A 22,139-nucleotide genomic window follows, 5' to 3' on the forward strand; every position below is an offset into this window, starting at 1 on the left:
TGCTATCTGACGTAACGTTAACAACCTTCATCCTAAAAAAACCTTTATCAATATTCCGACAAAAGAAAGGAGGGCCCTGACCTCGCTAGCATCCGACCCTGAGATAACAATAAAACCTGCTGATAAGGGAGGAGCTATCGTGGTTATGAATACTGCTGACTACAGAAGCGAATGTTTGCGCCTTCTAAGTGATTCCACTTACTATGCGAAAATTAATCGCGACCCCACAGAGAGACTTCAGACACAAATTAGAACTATGAATGAAGAAGCAAAGAATAATCTGTGGATTTCTCCCAGGGAAGCAGCTTTTTTGGACGCACAGAATCCACAGACACCTTATTTCTATTGTCTTCCAAAAATTCATAAACAAAGGAAAGCTCCCCCTGGACGTCCTATAGTATCAGGATTGGGCTCAATTTTGGAACCACTTTCCATCTTTTGCGATCATTTTTTACAACCTTTAGTAAGAAATTCTTCTACTTACTTGAAAGACACCAAGGAGGTGCTTAATTTGATTGAAACCATCAATGAAGGCGATAATACACAAGCGATCATTACACTTGATGTAGAGGCTCTCTATACCAATATTCCTCAAGAAGCCACCTTACAAGTTATAGAGACTGCCTTATATGAAGTATCACCAACCCTGTCCTCCCCTGCAGCTTTCATCCTACAGTGTGCCAGATTAGCCTTGACTGAGAACTTTTTTCTTTTCGAGGACCAATTTTACCACCAAATTCAAGGTACCTCAATGGGGAGCACATTTGCTCCAAGCCTGGCATGTCTTTACATGTATGACTTTGAGAAGAAATACATTTTGTTGCCAACTAATCCGTTCTTCAATTCTATTAGGCTATGGCGCCGCTATATAGATGATATTTTGATTCTTTGGCAAGGACCTATGATGAAGGCAGAGGAGCTTGTAATCTGGATCAATACCCTTGATCCTTTTTTGAAATTCACAGCCACTGTCTCTGATCAACAATTACCGTTTTTAGATCTGATGATCTCTATAAACAATGGGAAACTGCAGACTAGTGTGTATCAAAAACCCATGAATCGTAACTCGTTGCTACTCTATCAGAGCCACCACTCAAAGGCCTTGCGGGACAACCTACCCTTTGGTCAATTTCTACGATTAAGACGGAATTGTAGCTCACTCACTGAATTTGACCAACAATCTGAAACTCTTCAGCACAAACTATGCGAACGGAATTATCCATCCAAGATCGTCAACCAAGCACGTAAAAGAGCCAGGAATAATAATAGAGAAGCACTACTGACGCCTAGAGAACATCGCCCTCAAGCTAGGTTGACATGTGTTTCAACTTATACTCCATTGTCAAACTCTATTAAGAAGCTGATTAACAAGCGATGGTCCATCCTTACTAGTGGAGGCCATAGTTTACCGAAACCTCTTTTTGCTTTCAAACAAACTGCCAATATTAGAGACTTAGTGGTACACACACGTCCACGTATTTCACATAATTCGTCTAATCAAACAACTTTATGGGACCTACCACCTGTTGTGGGACATTACCCCTGTGGCCACTGTAACGTCTGTGGTCTTACCAGACATTTAAAACAACTTGATTTTGACTCTATTGGCCCCTGGTATCTAAAAAAAACATACCAACTGCAATACAAAAAATTGTATCTACATGATCACTTGCCCTTGTGATCTACGATACATTGGTATGACATCAAGATCTGTCAAGACTCGTATTAACGAACACAGAAGCAACATTAGGTGCAAAAAGCTTACTACTAAGTTAAGTGTACATTTCCTGGAGGCTCACCATTCTCCAGATGATCTATGGTGGGTAATAATTGAAGCCCCATCTATTCGCCCTAATGATTTCAGAGCTCTTTTTAGAATTGAACCAAAGTGGGTGTTTAAATTGGGGACCCATTTACGAGGCCTTAATGATGACATTCCTTGGACCTCTCTTTCACCCTAAGTTTCTGCACCTAACCGGTGTATTCTGTATTCTTTATTCCAATATGGCAGATCCAGTGTTTAATGTGTTATACCTAGATCCTTTTCTTTTTCTACACTATAATTTCTGCCTAAGACCCTCTCAAATATGGGCCTTTATGAGCCTGAGACACACAGCTCATTGATTTACATCTCCCTTGGCCTCACATTATAATTATTATGACTAGTATCCTTTTTTGGGTCATTGTCTAGGGAATGCACCACATATATGATTTTTACTCTGGTTCCACGAGCTCGATCAATACTGACCAATGAAATACTCTTCCCTGGGTCCGTAATCAACATTAGCATGTAGTGGGGACTTTGCCTACTTTGTATTCTATCGTCTTGAGGTCCCGAACTACAAGTGCTCCAGCACTTGCAGTCCTTCTTCGACCTTTATTCCATGTTGGACGCCCGTAGTCCTTTCTTTATTTCGCGTAATAAGACACGTTGCTAACAGACGCGCTGAATCTAACAGCGTCTATTTAAGAATCCGGAGAGCTCCCGACCCGGTTGTTGTCGGGTGGCAGTCTCCGAAGGGTAGGTCCGAGTGTAGGACCGGTGATCCAATATGTAAGTACTGGTCCTGACGCTCGAGTCAGAACGTTAGGGCCTTTTTTACTTGGTATATCCTCTCTGGGGCTACGTTGAACAATATATATATGGTTTCATTTTAACATTGTGATCGCATTTGCTTGTTGTTGACTACATATTTGAGTGTAAATCTATCTTTGATCACCCACAATGTTATTTGAAACACCGTATAGCCATTTGTTATAATCCAAGACATTCTATAATACTTCTTAGGTACTTCCGAATTTTTGGACAGCTATCTGTCATTCACTTTTTTACCTTTATTCACAATCAGTGTCACCATGAGTCCTAGAGACGCCTTTCCCATGGAACCCGTTCTCAAGTAGGGGGTGGTAAGCATCTTCCTTGTGTGATATCCCATTCATTGTTATTAACCAAAATGTGGTTGCGCCATTTCTTATTAGAATTTCTGCGTTACATTATAAAAGTGACATTTGTTTTATAGCCTTTTGGCGTTTTTCTTCTTTTTCTGTATGTTTCAGGGTACCTGTTTTACCAGTCAACCTAAGTAAGTGACTGGTTTCTATATATTTCTAAAGAGGTCTGTTATTTAGTTATATGGGTCCTGATGAAGCGTCAGTGGATCGGTATAGACCAATAGACGCGAAACATGTCGACCATATTATAGAGGTGCCTTATAATTTTTAGGACTCTCTAATTTATGTATTTATCTTTTGAAAGACGTATGAGCATAACCCTCAACCTCACTTTCAAAACTGTTTTTAACCTTGGTCTTCATCCTTGACCGATTAAATGATGAAGTTTATGGATGATTAACCAATTTTAAATCCCTCTTTTTTCTTCGATGGTGACTTACAGCACATCTGTTTTGCACTTTTGAATTTTTTAGTCACTATCTCAGAATTCGGCAGAGAGCCCCCTTACGTGGTGCCCACTAGGCATTGCAGTGCCGGCCTAGTGAGGAGCGTTTCCCGATGATGATGCTAGTTATCCATAGTGATGCTTGAGGGCTCTCGCTCCTGAGATCATAGGTTCTTCCCTGTTTTCTTTTTCCATTTGGAACAGTGTACCTGTATACAGTTACTATTATAGGGAGATTGTACACTGGACCAGCAACTCTCCTAGTCCCTCCTTTTGTGTTAGCATGCTTAGACATGCCACAGACATCTTTAAAGAACCTGTTAGGTCAAGAGTTATTACCCTAAGGGTCGATTAAAAAAAAAAATACAAGGCAGCACCCTCAGACCCTGTACTTATTAGATCACAGACACCTCCTGACTCTATAATTGTCAGCACAGAAACGTGCAAATAGCCAGTCGACAGGAGATGTTCCTTCTCTTGATGAGGAGAGCAAAAAACCTGATGCAGCAGAGAAAAGAGTGGCTGCACAGGCTGCTAATTATTTGCGTATTACCAATTCACTGTCACGTCTAGCAAGTTATGATAGGGCCCACTGGGATGAGATAGAAGATCTTCTCCAGTACCTCCCTGAGGAACATTGACAAAGGGGTCAGGAAATAGTTTCAGAAGGGCAAACTATCTCAAGGAACTCCAGTGTTATTATAAGAAGTCATGCTTGGCTTAGATGCTCAGGCTTCAAGCCAGAAATACAGCAGGCAGTTATTAACATGCCTTTCGATAGTGAACACTTGTTTGGCCCAGAGGTTGACACCACAATACACAAGCTCAAAAAGGATTCGGAACCAGCAAAAGCTATGGGCACATTACACACATAGGGGTAATTTTCATCAACCACAATTTAGGGGAGGCTTCAAAACATCATCTAGTGAACCTTTCACCTCCCAAACCAAACAAGGCACACACTTCTACAATAGAGGTTCCTTCAGAGGTGCAAATAATAGAGGTAGAGGTACACACCAGTGACTACTTACACCTTCCATCAGCACGTAACTCTCCAGTAGAGGGACGACTAATACATTTCTATCTCCAATGGTCCAATATCACCACAGACCAATGGGTTCTATCAATTATCCAACATGGTTACTGTCTAGAACTCATCTCCACTCTACCAAATATTCCCCCTCGCACACACAAATTTTCCTAAATTGCCTTTGCTGATGCCAAGTTATGATTTGAAAGTGTGCTGAGGCCTGCTAACCTCAGCACCAGTGTTCTTTCCCTGAACTGTAACTTTGTCTCCACAATTGGCACACCCTGGCATCCAGGTAAGTCCCTTGTAACAGGTACCCCTGGTACCAAGGGCCCTGATGCCAGGGAAGGTCTCTAAGGGCTGCAGCATGTCTTATGCCACCCTGGGGACCCCTCACTCAGCACAGACACACTGCATGCCAGCTTGTGTGTGCTGGTGGGGAGAAAATGACTAAGTCGACATGGCACTCCCTTCAGGGTGCCATGCCAACCTCACACTGCCCATGGCATAGATAAGTTACCCCTCTATCAGGCCTTACAGCCCTAAGGCAGGGTGCACTATACCATAGGTGAGGGCATAGGTGCATGAGCACTGTGCCCCTACAGTGTCTAAGCAAAACCTTAGACATTGTAAGTGCAGGGTAGCCATAAGAGTATATGGTCTGGGAGTCTGTCAAACACGAACTCCACAGCACCATAATGGCTACACTGAAAACTGGGAAGTTTGGTATCAAACTTCTCAGGACAATAAATACACACTGATGCCAGTGTATATTTTATTGTGAAATACACCCAGAGGGCATCTTAGAGATGCCCCCTGAAAACATACCCGACTTCCAGTGTGGGCTGACTAGTTTTGCCAGCCTGCCACACACCAGGCATGTTGCTGGACACATGGGGACAGTGCCTTTGTCACTCTGTGGCTAGTAACAACGCCTGTACTGGGTGGAGGTGCTTCTCACCTCCCCCTGCAGGAACTGTAACACCTGGCGGTGAGCCTCAAAGGCTCACCCCCTTTGTTACAGCGCCACAGGGCATCCCAGCTAGTGGAGATGCCCGCCCCCTCCGGCCACAGCCCCTTTTTTGGCGGCAAGGCCGGAGGAGATAATGAGAAAAACAAGGAGGATTCAATGGCCAGTCAGGACCACCCCTAAGGTGTCCTGAGCTGAGGTGACTCCGACTTTTCGAAATCCTCCATCATGAGTTTGGAGGTTTCCCCCAATAGGATTAGGGATGTGCCCCCTCCCCACAGGGAGGAGGCACAAAGAGGGTGTAGCCACCCTCAAGGACAGTAGCCATTGGCTACTGCCCTCCCAGACCTAAACACACCCCTAAATTCAGTATTTAGTCGCACCCCAGATCCCAGGAAATCAGATTCCTGAAGAAAAAAGGAGGATTGCTGACCTACAAGCCTGCAGAGAAGGAGGAAGACGACAACTGCTTTGGCCCCAGCCCTAGTACTCTACAAACCCCCCCTGTTCTGCCCTCCGAAGACGCAGGTACTTACCTGTTGGCAGACTGGAACCTGAGCACCCCTGTTCTCCCTAGTGAGAAGCACCTCCACCCAGTACAGGCTTTGTTCCTGGCCACAGAGTGACAAAGGCACTCTCCCCATGTGGCCAGCAACATGTCTGGTGTGTGGCAGGCTGGCAGGAACTGGTCAGCCTACACTAGAAGCCGGATTGGTATTCAGTGGGCATCTCTAAGATGCCCTCTGGGTGTATGTTACAATAAATTGCACAGTGGCATCGGTGTGCATTTATTTTTCTGAAAAGTTTGATACCAAACTTTCCAGTTTTCAATGTAGCCATTATGGAACTGTGGAGTTCTTGTCTGACAAACTCCCAGACCATATACTCTTATGGCTACCCTGCACTTACAATGTCTAAGGTTTTGCTTAGACACTGTAGGGGCATAGTGCTCATGCACATATGCCCTCACCTGTGGTATAGTGCACCCTGCCTTAGGGCTGTAAGGCCTGCTAGAGGGGTGACTTACCTATGCCACAGGCAGTGTGAGGTTGACATGGCACTCTGAGGGGAGTGCCATGTCGACTAAGTCATTTTCTCCCCACCAGCACACACAAGCTGTGAGGCAGTGTGCATGTGCTGAGTGAGGGGTGGCATAAGACATGCTGCAGCCCTAAGAGACCTTCCCTGGCATCAGGGCCCATGGTACCAGGGGTACCAGTTACAAGGGACTTATCTGATTGCCAGGGCTCTGACAATTGTGGAAGCAAGGGTACAGTTTAGGGAAAGAACACTGATGCTGGGGCCTGGTTAGCAGGGTCCCAGCACACATTCAATCAAAACTTAGCATCAGCAAAGGCAAAACATTAGGGGGTAACCATGCCAAGGAGGCATTTCCTTACAGTTCTTAAAAGGGCTCACCCACTTATTTCCTCCCACTCCATTTATCATGCCTCAGTGGGACCTTAATCTTGTACTCACTTATTTGATGTGTACCCCCTTTGAGCCAATGTATAAGTATCCCTTGCGACTCCTCACATTCAAAACTGTCTTTCTGGTCGCTATCACCTCTGCTCGCAGAGTGAGTGAGCTTCAAGCCCTTTCCTCAAAACCTCCATACTTGTCTGTACATCCTGACAAAGTGGTGTTACGCACTAGAGCTTCCTTCCTTCCTAAGGTGGTTACCCCATTTCTTGTAGGCCAGTCCATCACTTTTCCGACCTTCTACGCACCCTCACATCCTTCCCATGAGGAGGAGAGACTCCACCGTCTGGACCCAAAAAGAGCTTTGGGGTTCTACCTCAATCGTACTAAAGATTTCCGGGTGGACGATCAACTCTTCGTAGGCTATGCTTAAAAAGGGAAGGCGTTGCAAAAGCGTACCATCTCTCGATGGGTGCTTCTTTGCATCAAAATGTGGTACTCTTGGGCTAAGAAGCAACCTCCTGAAGACTTGCGGGCTCATTCCAACAGAGCAACTGCTGCTTCCACTGCGTTAGCACACAGAGTTCCTGTCCTGGTTATCTGTCAGGCAGCTACGTGGGCATCTCTGCACACGTTTGCTAAGCATTACTGCCTGGATAGTCAGGTCCGTCGAGACCTCTACTTTGGTCATTTGGTCCTGCAGGACTTTCTAGTGTGATCTTGGTTCACAGCCCAGCACTGTGGATGGCATTGCTTGGGTATCTATTCTAAGGTAAGGAATCTGCAACTAGAAGTCTCTATCAGATGCACAAGTTACTTACCTACAGTAACAAAATATCTGGTAGAGACATATTCTAGTTGCAGATTCCTTACTGCCCACCCATCCTCCTGATTTCTAGGGACAGGGATTCCCCCTTTCAGGTCCTTAGCTCTGGCGCAGCAATCTCAGTGTTCTTATTGGCTCTGTACTCTGGTGTGGAAAGTCGTTAAAAGAAACTGACGTCACTGTCCGAGGGCGACGTCTATGTACTACTCCTGACGTCATCACAGCGACTAAGACGCCTGCGGAGTCGACCGACACCACCTACCGACGCGCAAGGGTATTGCTCGAAGAAAAATCTCCGGATCCAATCTGACGCCTGGGGGAAAATTCTAAGGTAAGGAATCTGCAACCAGAATGTCTCTACCAGATATTTCGTTACTGAAGGTAAGTAACTTGTACATAACAGCAAGAGTCAGGAGTATATTCCCTATACTTCCTTATACCAAAGAAAGATGGGTCACTAAGACCAATTCTAGATCTGAAACCTCTCAGTCTATACATTCTCTCAGATCATTTCCATATGGTCACTCTCCAAGATGTTATTCCCCTATCACAGCAAGGCAAATTCATGACAGCTTTAGGTCTAAAAGACTTAGTTTCACATTCCCATTCATCCAGCACGTTGCAAATACCTCAGATTTTTCATTGTGGGACAACACTATCAATTCAGGGTTTTACCATTCGGGGTAAGAACCGCTCCCAGGGTACTCACAAGCTGTCTACCTGTAGATGCTGCATTCCTCAGAAGACAGCACTTTCATGTCTTCCCCTACTTGGACGACTAGCTCATCAAAAGTAGTGCCATCCAACAATGTCAGAGTCATACTCAGTACACAGTAGACCTTCTCCACACCCTGGGATTCACAATCAGCTTTCTCATATCCCATCTACAACCTTCACAGATACAGCCTTTTCTGTGAGCAGTTCTCAATGATCACTCAGGGTTGGCATATCCAAGCCCAGCTCGAATTCAAACTCTTGTGTCTCAATTACATGAAAACCACACTTACACAGTGAGAGGAGTGATTCAGCTACTAGGGATGATGGCTTCCTGCATTGCCATCCTTCCTCACGCCAGACTACACATGCATCCCTTACAGCAGTGCCTTTCTCGTCAGCTCCCTCAGTCACCGCTCTCTTTAATGGTGGAATCCCACCAACCTTTCCAAGGGTGGCCCCTTGAAGACCCTGTGCTTTAAATAATTCTTGTTACCAATGCAATACAGATAAGTTGGGGAGCTCACCTCAACAACCTCACAATACAAGGCATATGGGATCCCATTCAGCAAACGTCTCACATCATCTTGGAGTTACGAGTCTTTCTACCGCTCAAAGCTCTTTAGCCACAATTCTTTCACAAAGTGGTTCTAGTTCGTACCCTCAACATGACAGCCATGTATTAGCTACAGAAACAGAGGGGTGGGGGCACTCATTTCAATTGTCCCTTCTTGCTCAGACAATTTGGAAATGGGTAATTCACTATTACATTTACTTACTGGCAGAATATCTCCCGGGAATGGACAACATGTTTGCAGACCTCCTCAGCATGATGCAGCAACAAGTCCACAAATGGGAACTTCACCCACAAGTACTTCAGCAATACTTTCATCGGTGGGGAAAACCATAAATAGACCTCTTCGCCATTCCAGAAAATTACAAATGCCAAAACTTTGCGTCCAGATGCCCACACCCTCAGTCCAAGGGCAATGCTCAATGGATGAATCGGTCAGGGATATTTGCTTACGCTTGTCCATCTCCACCACTCATTCCATATCTAGTTCGCAAAATAAGACAAGTATCACTCACCATGATCCTTGTAGCTCTCACATCGGCAGTTCATCTGTCAGCGGTCCCACACGAGAAACTCCCCAACAGGCCAGACCTTCTGACTCAAAGGAGAAGTCAAATCAGACTTCCAGACCCCAAAACACTCAGGTGCTCATTCGGACCCTGGTGGTCCGAAGGCCAGGGCCGTGGTGGCAGTCTCACTGCTGACAGGCCAGCGGTGAAGACCTCCACATTACGAGTGTGGCGGTTTGGCCTATGCCAAACCGCCACTTTCCTGTGCTTACCCCCCAGGGTGGTCCGACCCGCGGGTTGGAGGTAAGCATCTCTGACCCGGCGGTCTACCCAGTACAGCTGGCAGTATCACGAGTCCCTTTTCTGTCAGGGATTTCATGGCACCGCCACAAAATCCCTGGTGCAAAGGCTACCTGCCACAGGAATTTGCATTCTTGATGCTGGTAGACGACTCTCCCATCTACCCCAGGGCCCCTCAACCCCCCTTACACCATTCCCACCCCCCACGTCCCCGAACCCCCCAGTAACCCTCCACCCCTGTTCCCTGTAGTGACCCTCCGTGCATGCACGCACTTATTCCCCACCAACCTGATCCCCGTACTTACCACCCACCCCTCTGGCATACATGCACACACCCACACACACCCTTACACTCACACACACGCAACACCCTCCAATCCATACACACATCCACGCACAACACCCCCACTCACACACGCACTCACCCCATTGACACGCATACACACTCCATCCTCCCGCCCCCTCCTTTCCTCAACATACATACACAACCCTCATTCCTGCCTACATGCATGCACACATGCACCCGACCCAGCATTCACATTCAACCACACACTCATCGCCATCACCACATTTACACGCAGACACACACGCACATACAAACACTCCCCCACCTTCCCCCCATTCATGACGCGCATACACACATCCATTCACACACCTCACCTCCCTGCTCTTGCAGAGGACACTTACCTTGTCCGATGAGGTGCTCCTCCTTGAGGGGACGGGACCTGCGCTCCCACCACCGGCAGCACCCCACCAGCACCCCGCCAGCAGGACACTGCTATGCTGTATTACAGGTCGTAATATGGTTGGTGGAGTTCTTGTGGTGGGGCTGGGTCGGCGGTGGAACTGCCTCTGCGCCTCCGACTGCCAGCACTACTACTGGAGAAGTCGGAAGACCGCCAGCAGTGGTGGTCTTCTGGCGTCCGCGGCTTCGGTGGTCTTAGGAAAAGACCGCCGAAGTCAGAATGACCACCTCAGTCTTCTGATATGGCTCCTGAAGTCATACAGTTTGGTAATTTGAATCTCCCCTCAGAATGTATGGGCATTCTCAGAGAGGCATATAAACCTACAACTAGAAAGTATTATGCTGCAAAATGGAAACGCTTTGCTACTGTCAACCTAAACACATTGATCCACTCAAAGCCTCATTGTTATCTGCTACATTTACAAAGAGCAAACTTAGCATACTCATCTATTAGACTTCATTTAGCGGCTATAGCTGCTTACCTCCAAAATAGGCAACATATTTCTATATTCAGAATTCCTGTAATTAAAGCCTTTATGGAAGGACTCAAAAGAGTCATTCCACCCAGGGTCTCTCAAGGCCCAATATGGAAGCTTAATGTTGTCCTTACTGGACTCATGGGTCCACCTTTTGAGTCTATGCATTCCTGCTCTTTGCAGTTTCTTTCATAGAAAGTAGTCTTTTTAGTGGCTATCTCTTCTCTAAGACGTGTAAGTGAACTTAACTTTAGAAGAACCATTCTTCCAATTACACAAAGATAGGGTAGTTCTTAGGACAACCCTAAATTACTTCCAAAACTAATTTCACCATTTCACATAAACCAGTCAATTGAGTTACCTGTTCTTTCCCCACAGTCAGACTCGGTCGCTGAAAGAGCTCTTCACACATCACAAATTAGATGTTAAAAGGGCTCTTATGTAGTACATTGATAGGACTAAGATCTGTAGAAAATCTAAACAGCTTTTTGAAGCATTTTCTATGCCTCAAATTAAAAAAATTGGCAAAGCCAGATGGATAGTCAAGTGTTTTCAAACTTGCTATCTTAAAGCCAAAAGACAATTACCTATAACTCCCAGACCACATTCTACCAGAAGACAAAGTGCTTCTATGGCTTTTTTAGGAAACATTCTAATAGCAGACTGCTATTTGGTCTACACCACATACATTTACTAAGCACTATTGTGTACATGGTTTAGCGCTGCAACAAGCTAATGTGGGCCAAGTAGTGCTCAGTAAATGTTTTCAAGCCATTCCAACTCCTACAGGCTAGCCACCACTTACTTGGATGGGACTGCTACACAGTCTATGCAAAGCATGTGTATATACAGCTACACATGCCTTTGAATGGAAAATGTTACTTACCCAGTAGACATTCATTTGTGGCATGTAGTGCTTTAGATTCACATGCGCCCTCCCTCCCCCTCGGAAGCCTTCGATCATTGTAGTGACATTAATTTACAAATATTGTACATATGTATATACACAGAATGGACATCCTTTTTCTTTAAAATATATATATGTTCGATGGCATGTGTAGCTGCAGATACACATGCTGTGCATTATCCTGCCATCTAGTGTTGGGCTCGGAGTGTTACAAGTTGTTTTTCTTCGAAGAAGCCTTTTGGAGTTACAAGACCGAGGGACTCCTCCCTTTCTGCTCCATTGCGCATGGGCGTCGACTCCATCTTAGATTGTTTTCTTTCCCCCATCGGGTTCGGACTTGTTCCTCTTCGCTCCGTATTTCGGTTCGGAAAAGATAGTTATCAATCGGAAAATTCAACGGTATTGTTTGCGCTCGGTACCGGGTTAGTGCTAGCACATCGACACCGAAGAAAGAAGAGCTCCGGCGGGCCTTCGGGGCTTCCACTCCTCGGCGGGGCCTGGTTGGCCCGACCGCGTCCATCTTCAAACCTCATGGACCGGACCCCCTTCCGCTTCTGCACCAACTGCCACGCAAAGTATCCTTATACAGACCAACACTTGGTCTGTAATGTGTGTTTGTCTCCCGAACACAAAGAGGATACTTGCGAGGCTTGCCGGGCATTTCGATCCAAGAAAACACTGCAGGATCTAAGAGCTAGAAGGCTCCAGATGGCGTCGACACCGACCGGGCACACAGACGTCGAAGAAGAGGAGAGGTTCTCCATTCGAGATTCGGACTCAGACAAGTCCGAGTGAGCAGCTGAAGACACAACAAACCGTGAGTAAACCAGCCCCGGGGAAAACTCACGCCAAAATAATGAAGGCCAAGGGGACGCCACTACCAACAGGCCATGGCTTAACCCGAAAACTCGGTGACCAAACATCGGCACCCCGAAAGCCAAAAAGGTTTCCTCGGAGCCGAAAAAGACTGCCGAAATTTTTTTGGTGCCGAAACACAGCTCCTATACAGAGGAACAAGGCCTTTCCACACAATTACAAGGCCACAGATTTGAACAAGAACTGGGCATGGGAGAGCCAGACCATACCCAAAGGAGGCTCCATATACAAAAAGACAATGGGAAAATCAGAACTCTTCCTCCAATAAAGATGAAGCAGAAGCTCGCATTCCAAGAGGCGGAAATACAGCCAAAAGCAAAAGTGGCTAAAGAAAAAACACCACCACAGTTTTCGCCACAGCAATCGCCAGCGCACTCGCCACATCTGTCCCCAGTAGCAACACCCCCAATGATGCAGTCACCAACGCACACAGGGATGAGCCAAGATGACCCGGATGCATGGGATTTGTATGATGCACCTGTCTCAGATAATAGTCCTGATTGCTACCCGGTAAGGCCATCACCACCTGAGGACAGTACTGCTTACATGCAGGTGGTTTCCAGGGCAGCTACTTTGCATAATGTAGCATTGCATGCAGAGCCCATAGAAGATGACTTCTTTTTCAACACCCTGTCATCTATGCACAGGCAATACCAAAGTTTGCCAATGTTACCAGACATGTTAAAACACGCCATACAGGTGTTTCAGGACCCAGTCAAAAGCAGAGCCATCACACCTAGGGTGGAGAAGAAATATAAACCTCCCCCTACGGACCCTGTGTACATCACACAACAGTTACCTCCTGATTCGGTGGTAGTAGGAGCAGCCCGGAAAAGGGCAAACTCACAAACTTCTGGAGACGCACCACCGCCTGACAAAGAAAGTAGGAAATTCGATGCAGCAGGCAAGAGGGTGGCCGCACAGGCAGCCAATCAATGACGAATTGCCAATTCTCAAGCTGTACTGGCAAGATACGACAGGGCACATTGGGATGAAATGCAACATCTCATTCAACACCTTCCCAAGGAGTTCCAGAAACGTGCCCAACAGGTTGTCGAGGAGTGCCAAACTATCTCCAACAACCAAATAAGGTCGGCTATGGACTCAGCAGATACGGCGGCCAGGACAGTAAACACGGCGGTAACCATTCAGAGACACGCGTGGCTACGGACCTCCGGATTTAAGCCAGAAATCCAGCAGGCTGTGCTGAATATGCCTTTTAACGAACAACAATTGTTTGGGCCGGAGATGGATACAGCGATAGAAAAACTGAAGAAAGACACGGACACGGCCAAGGCCATGGTTGCGCTCTACTCCCCACAGAGCAGAGGCACTTTTAGGAAGCCACACTTTAGAGGGGGGTTTCGGGCCCAAACAACAGAGCCCTCCACCTCACAAGTCAGACCCACATATCAGGGCCAATATCAGAGAGGAGGTTTTAGAGGACAATATAGGGGTGGACAGTTCCCTAAAACAAGAGGGAAATTCCAGAGCCCAAAAACCCCACAAACCAAACAGTGACTTCAACGTCAAAAACCCCCACCACACACCAGTGGGGGGGGAGACTCACACATTATTACCACAACTGGGAACACATAACTACGGACGCGTGGGTCCTAGCCATTACCCAACATGGCTATTGCATAGAATTCCTACATTTACCACCAGATGTGCCTCCAAGAGCACACAACATGTCCAAACAACACTTAGATCTGTTGCAACTAGTAGTCCAAGCATTGTTACAAAAAGAAGCAATAGAACTAGTACCCAACCATCAAAAGGAACAGGTGTTTACTCCCTGTATTTCCTAATTAAAAAAAGGACAAAACACTGAGACCCATATTAGACCTCAGAACACTAAATCTTTACATCATATCAGATCACTTTCACATGGTGACACTTCAAGACGTGATTCCCTTGCTCAAACAACAGGACTACATGTCAACATTAGATCTCAAAGATGCTTATTTCCACATTCCCATACATCCTTCCCACAGGAAATACTTGAGGTTCGTAATCCAAGGCGTGCTTTACCAATTCAAAGTGTTACCGTTCGGCATAACAACAGCCCCAAGGGTATTCACAAAATGTCTTGCAGTAGTAGCTGCTCACATCAGGAGACAGCACATGCACGTATTCCCTTACTTAGATGATTGGTTAATAAAAACCAGCACTCAGCAACAGTGTCTTTTACATACAAAATACGTCATAGAAACCCTTCACAAACTAGGGTTCTCTATAAACTACTAAAAATCACATCTACATCCGTGTCAAATACAACAATACTTAGGAGCAACAATCAACACACAAAAAGGGATTGCCACTCCAAGTCCACAAAGGGTACAAGCCTTCCAAAATGTAATACTAAACATGCACCCAAACCAACACTATCAAGTGAGGTTTGTAATGAAACTCCTAGGCATGATGTCTTCATGCATAGCCATTGTCCCAAACGCAAGACTACACGTGCGTCCCTTACAACAATGCCTAGCAACACAATGGACACAAGCACAGGGTCAACTTCAAGATCTAGTGTTGGTAGACCGCCAAACACACTCCTCGCTTCAATGGTGGAATCCTATAAATTTATACCAAGGTCGGCCATTCCAAGAACCAGTGCCTCAATACGTGATCACAACAGATGCTTCCATGATAGGGTGGGGAGCACACCTCAACCAGCACAGTATACAGGGACAATGGAACGTTCAACAAAGGCAACTGCATATAAATCATTTAGAGCTGTTAGCAGTATTTCTAGCATTGAAAGCATTTCAACCGCTAATAGCCCACAAACACATTCTTGTCAAAACAGACAACATGACAACAATATATTACCTAAACAAACAGGGAGGGATACACTCATCACAACTGTGTCTCTTAGCACAAAAGATTTGGCATGGGGCGATTCACAATCACATTTGCCTAATAGCACAGTACATCCCAGGGATTCAAAACCAGTTAGCCGACAATCTCAGTCGAGATCACCAACAAACACACGAATGGGAAATTCATCCCCAGATACTACAAACTTAATTTCGGATCTGGGAAACACCACAAATAGACCTATTCGCAAAAAAGAAAACGCAAAATGCCAAAACTTTGCGTCCAGGTATCCACACCCTCAGTCCAAAGGCAATGCGTTATGGATGAGTTGGTCAGGGATATTTGCTTACGCTTTTCCCCCTCTCCCACTCCTTCCTTATCTAATAAACAAATTGAGTCAAAACAAACTCAAACTAATATTAGCACCAACCTGGGCCCGTCAGCCATGGTATACAACATTACTGGACATGTCGGTAGTACCTCATATCAAACTACCAAACAGACCAGATCTGTTAACTCAACAAAGCAACAGATCAGACACCCGAATCCAGCATCGCTCAATCTAGCAATCTGGCTCCTGAAGTCTTAGAATTTGGACATTTAGACCTTACACAAGAATGTATGGAGGTCATTAAACAAGCTAGAAAACCTACTACAAGACATTGTTATGCAAACTAATGGAAAATATTTGTTTATTACTGCCATAATAATCAAATTCAACCACTACATGCTTCTTCAAAAAAACCTTGTAGGCTATTTATTACACTTACAAAAATCTAAACTAGCATTTTCTTCTATCAAAATACATCTCACAGCAATATCTGCCTACCTGCAGATTACACATTCAACATCACTCTTTAGAATCCCAGTCATCAAAGCATTTATGGAGGGTTTAAAAAGAATCTATCCCCAAGAACACCACCAGTTCCCTCGTGGAACCTCAATATTGTATTAACACGACTCATGGGTCCACCATTTGAACCCATGTACTCTTGTGACATGCAATACTTAACTTGGAAAGTAGCCTTCCTAATAGCTATCACATCTCTTAGAAGAGTAAACGAAATACAAGCATTCACTATACAAGAACCCTTTATACAAATACATAAACATAAAGTGGTTCTCCGTACAAATCCAAAGTTCTTACCAAAAGTTATATCACCGTTCCACCTAAACCAAACAGTGGAACTCCCAGTTTTTTTTCCACAACCAGACTCAGTAGCCGAAAGAGCCTTACATACATTAGACATCAAAAGAGCACTAATGTATTACATTGATAGAACAAAACAATTTCACAAAACAAAACAATTGTTTGTAGCCTTCCAAAAACCTCATGCAGGAAATCCAGTATCCAAACAAGGTATTGCCAGATGGATAGTGAAATGTATTCAGACCTGCTATATTAAAGCAAAAAGAGATCTGCCTATTACACCAAAGGCGCACTCCACTAGGAAGAAAGGCGCCACAATGGCCTTTCTAGGAAATATACCTATGACAGAAATCTGTAAGGCAGCCACATGGTCTACGCCTCATACATTCACAAAACATTACTGTGTAGATGTGTTAACACAACAAGCCACAGTAGGACAAGATGTATTACGAACATTATTTCAGACAACTTCAACTCCTACAGGCTAAGCCACCGCTTTTGGGGAGATAACTGCTTGTTAGTCTATGCACAGCATGTGTATCAGCAGCTACACATGCCATCGAACGGAAAATGTTGCTTACCCAGTGTACATCTGTTCGTGGCATGAGACGCTGCAGATTCACATGCGCCCTCCCGCCTCCCCGGGAGCCTGTAGCCGTTAAAAGTTGATGAAACTTGTACATTTGTAAATATATACTATTCTTTATACACATTATGTACATACATACTCACTCCATTGCATGGGCACTTTTACTATATACACAACTCCTACCTCACCTTCTGCGGGGAAAACCATCTAAGATGGAGTCGATGCCCATGCGCAGTGGAGCCGAAATGGAGGAGTCCCTCGGTCTCGTGACTCGAAAAGACTTCTTCGAAGAAAAACAACTTGTAACACTCTGAGCCCAACACTAGACAGCAGGATAATGCACAGCATGTGAACCTGCAGCGTCTCATGCCACGAACAGATGTACACTGGGTAAGTGACATTTTCCATATATATATCGCCGAGAGTAGAAGTTACTCGATCTTGTGATTCTTCCAACAAAAACAACTTGTAACACTCCAAGCCCAACACTAGATGGCAGACTTATGCAAAGCATGTGAATCTACAACACTAAACTCCACAAACAGAAGTTTACTGTGTAATTAACATTTTCCTTATGCTCCTAGTTGTCTTGAGAGGCAAGTATGAATTCCTGTTTAGGTACTAACATTTTCTAAATTGGACTGGGAACAACTTGGTTCATGTGCATATGGTTGTTATGAGTTTTATACAGTTCTCTACCTCATAGCAATCACAATTTATAGCAATAAAGCATTAAGATCATGGCACAGATCAAAACTGTTTGCATGTTTGGCTTTCGTATTTCAAACAATATAAAAGCGCCCACGGACCGAATAGCCACATGAAGTTCGGGTGCGTTTTTCCTCATCAGTTAATTCATTGTTTCTCTGAATACTTTAAATTTATTAAATTAAACCATAAAATATATAAAATCCTTATTTGTGTGGTGTAGTTGTAATGAGTCCTACTACCGCAGTGCAGCAAGTCTTATAATTTCATAATTGCCAATTTTAAAGCCATGGCCAGTGGGCTGCCTGGTAAACAAAGATGTTCTATATTTTAGCTACCAATTCATTCAGAATAGAAGAAATAAAGAAATGAACTATGGAACAGCTAAAACCCTCTTCACATGTCTAAGATCTTTTGGCCTTAAATCTATTGATCTAATCACTTAGCACAATGATAGTGGTGACTTGTTCCATTGAAAATATCTGGCAGGTTATTGAGTTAAAATTCAATTTCTTATAGCGGTCTTATATTTCCAAAACCATTAGATGGGTGTTTCCAACACCAAATCTTTATTCTTTGTCTAGTGAGAAGTTAACATCTACAGAAAGAAACACTGTCCTTTAAGCTGCTTTCATTCCTCCGTATTCTGTATCAAGCCATGGTACATATTATTGCCTACAATTGTCAAATACCTGTTGGAGATGATTAGGCTAATCGCATGGCCGGTTTTGGCATTAGGCCAACCACAATTGGAACCAGACAGCAACAGCTGGTGACATTTGTGAAATGTGGGGGTGATGTGCCATTATTGTTGTGCTCTAGGGCCTGCATACACCTCCCCCTCATTACTTATTGATGTGTCTGTTCCTTGAGGACCTGTTCAGTGCACTGTGCTTTTGTGCTATCTGATTTGGATTTGCTCTTGGAGACTGAGGAGGAGCTGCTGAGCTAGAAGATGGAGGGAGCAGTGGAGTTTGAACCACTCAAATTGTGTTCTGACCTGAAAGGACAATGGCAGCAGTCAGTCTATCATGGACTCATACTAATCAGTCACAAACACATGCCACTCTTACTCCACAGTCCTGCACAATAACAGTGTGACGGCAGGAATGAATGGATCTCACTCTTCAGAATCCAGCTGACTTCCTCTATCAAGATGGCTGGTCCAGTCTCTAATGGAATCCTGGTGTGAGAGTTGCAGTGAGTTTCAGAACTGCTGTCTGCAACATGCCAACTTGGAGTTGTAGTTAGAGACACTTGAGAATGGCTGGAGAGGGGCTCTAGTTCATATGGCAGTAGGCTCCTCAGAGCACTGCATAGATATTCTTCTAGGAATGTTGTGTTAGATGACCTTTGGAGTGATGAGGAGCAATTGGGAACTGTTTTAATTGAGAGAGTCTTCATATTGCCCGCTAGAAATTAGAAAAATGTGCGGCACAAAATTGCTGGTGCTGAAGCTGCCAGGTGACAAAGACAAGATCTGTGAGCCATATTGAAATGAAGACAAGTGAATTATAGCAGTCAGTGGAGATTTTTGCTACATGATCAGTGAATAGACCCTGTAGGAGAAAGAGCTCTATTGAAGATCAGAGAGGAGCTACAGGCTATAGAAATAACTTCTTCTGATGGATACTTTTGACAGCAGATTCCTCACCTTTCCAATTTCTCCAGGTGACTAGACTGTATCTGTAAAACTTTGTAATAGCTCCCTCTTGCTGGTAGGCAGCACCAGCAGCCTCTCTCATGGCTCTGTCTTGACCTTGGGTGTGACAAAAAGTTCCTGTATTTCTGCCCTTTGCTGACTTTTCTTTAAACTTTTCAAATCAACAGTGTGCAGGGATGTTTCTCCTCCCATCTCCACACCTCCCACCACCGAACAACGAAACTAGGTTTAAGCTATGTTGCACTTGCTAGATTTAGATGTTGTCACAGACCCATACAAAGTTGTCTGTTGCCTCTGGCCCAAACATGACTTCAGGTCCTGTGACAAATGCTCCCTGCTGCACCTGAAAGCCATCTGGGAGTTAAAAGACAATCTCCATCACTGAGCTCCTGAAAAAAAGTTGTCCCACTGCTAGTCATGAGGTAATGCGTGGTTCCTTTTTCAGTTCTCCAGTACGTCCCAGATCAAGTCAAAAGACAGGTCCAGGCACTAGAGGCCAAAGCAACCCTGGCCAATTTTCTGATGATCTGAATCCAGGTTCAGAGTCAGTTCTTCAAAGGGTTGACTCTGGCTTTGTTGGCCAAGCCTTAGCCATTCCCAGCTCTTGAACTGACACACCCTGATTTCTGAAGGACATTTTCAACTCTGCAGTAGATTGCAGCCTTCAAGGAGGCCATGCTGCAGCTTTTCAAATGGTTCCAGTTCCGTCGGGGCACCTTTAGGCTCTAGGGATCCAGCGGGGCCTTTCCTGGTGCCAGCTAACCGTGTGTGACCAACATGTGCTTCCTGTCATGCCTAGCTGCACTTCCAAAGCCTTTACTTCATGCTGCATTGATTGGCTCCATTTAGATGCTGGCCCCAGGTCCAGAGGCATCGGTTTTGGATCTGGGCTGGGCTTCAGAGGTGGATCTGGAGCAGACTTCAGCTAGAGCTCGCCCCATATCACACTACTCTTTCAGCCTCAGCTAGAGGATGACTCCCCTGCTGTTGCTTTGCTCTGGAGACAGTTCTTTAGGAGGACAGAGGCCATATTTGATTTGACTCCGAAGCAATAGTTAGGCTTGAACTGGTTTCACACAATGAAGATGACGTCAAAGACGTGGATGCCTTGCTACCCCTTTATTGCACTGATGATAGGCTATACCTTGATCTTCCAGATGCCATTGGCTTAGACCTTTCGGCAGAGATGGAATTAAATTCACTCTTGAGCCTCCCACCATAGGAGAGTGACTTCATTGTGATAGCTATGTGCATGGCAACAGATGTGCAGTGGCCTACATTTGAGACTAAGGCAAACCTGTTGACTGAAGTGACTGAAGTTCAGAGCCTTTAATGACAGTTAATGAGGCTCCCATGGTGGTCTGGCACAGGCAGTTTTTAGCCCCATCAATGAGCTTCCCAGTTCCGTAGCATCACAACTTGAACTGGGTGACCTGGTCCGGCACCTGGCTCCTGAGAGTCTAGTTGAACAGGCCTCAGCTATCAAGGTAGCTCCTTGTGCTTTTCATACTACTCCACTGTATCAAGAGGCTTTGTATGCTGTGTGACTCTTGGGCTGCTACAAGCTTATCCTCTGGGATATGGCGAGTGAGAGCTGTAGAAACTTCTCTGCCCTGACTGTACCTGGTGGCCAGAACGCAGCTAAGTATATCTTGGCAGTCGGCCTGGACACTACTTATTGTGTTGCCAAACTATTGGTGCCAATGTTGAATGCTGTACAAGCTCTCCAGAGAAGGCCAAGCTTCCTTGATAGACATGCCTTTCAATAGAGACAGGCTCTTTAGTGCACAAGCAGGTTCATCCCCGGAACAGTTTAAAGACAGAGATACAACTTGCTCCATGGGGTTGGTTTCCCTCTGCTTGCCAATTCCACCAGCAGTACCGGAAGCTCCGGGGTAACATGAGGGGCCGTGCCTACCACCAGAGAGACCATTATGGCAGCCTGTCCAGTGTCCAGTCTAACCTCTTCATGAATCTACAGGGAGAAGTGGGGTAGAGGGTGTTGACACCGTAGATGCAAGTCTCTCCCGTTATGTTACAGCCGCCACTTTAGTTTAGTGGTCATGTGCAGCCAGTTAGTGACACAGATTTGTTTTTGTCTGCCCGGCTGGCGTGCAATTATTTCAGACCAGTTGGTTCTACAGGTTATTTTAGTTTTCTCCGTCCCTTTCTTGTGTGCTGTTGTAGATGTCCCCATTTCTGGCCGGATGTCGGCAGGCCATGCAGATATCCTTGCCAGAGAAGTTTAGAAGCTACTTGCCAAAAGTTCTCTTAGAGTGGTGGCAAGGCAGGGAGAGGGTGGTGGGATGCTAACTACAATACTTCCTGATCCTCAAGAAGGACTGAGGTTAAGGCTGATCTTAGACCTCCGGTTACTGAACAATCTCTTTGAGAAGGAAAAGTTCAAGATGATGACACTGGCCCAGGTTTTGTTGGTCTAGGTTCCTAGAGACTGAATGG

General features: G+C 45.2%; 1 protein-coding gene across 2 annotated transcripts in view; it reads left to right on the top strand.

Moving 5' to 3' along the window:
- VPS13D (vacuolar protein sorting 13 homolog D) overlaps nucleotides 1-22,139 on the top strand; it is a 2,230,750-nt gene that overhangs the window by 2,193,360 nt on the left and 15,251 nt on the right. The gene's annotated exons all lie outside the window — the stretch shown is intronic.

The sequence above is a fragment of the Pleurodeles waltl genome, chromosome 6, assembly GCF_031143425.1.
Source record: "Pleurodeles waltl isolate 20211129_DDA chromosome 6, aPleWal1.hap1.20221129, whole genome shotgun sequence".
In the NCBI taxonomy this organism is placed as follows: domain Eukaryota; kingdom Metazoa; phylum Chordata; class Amphibia; order Caudata; family Salamandridae; genus Pleurodeles; species Pleurodeles waltl.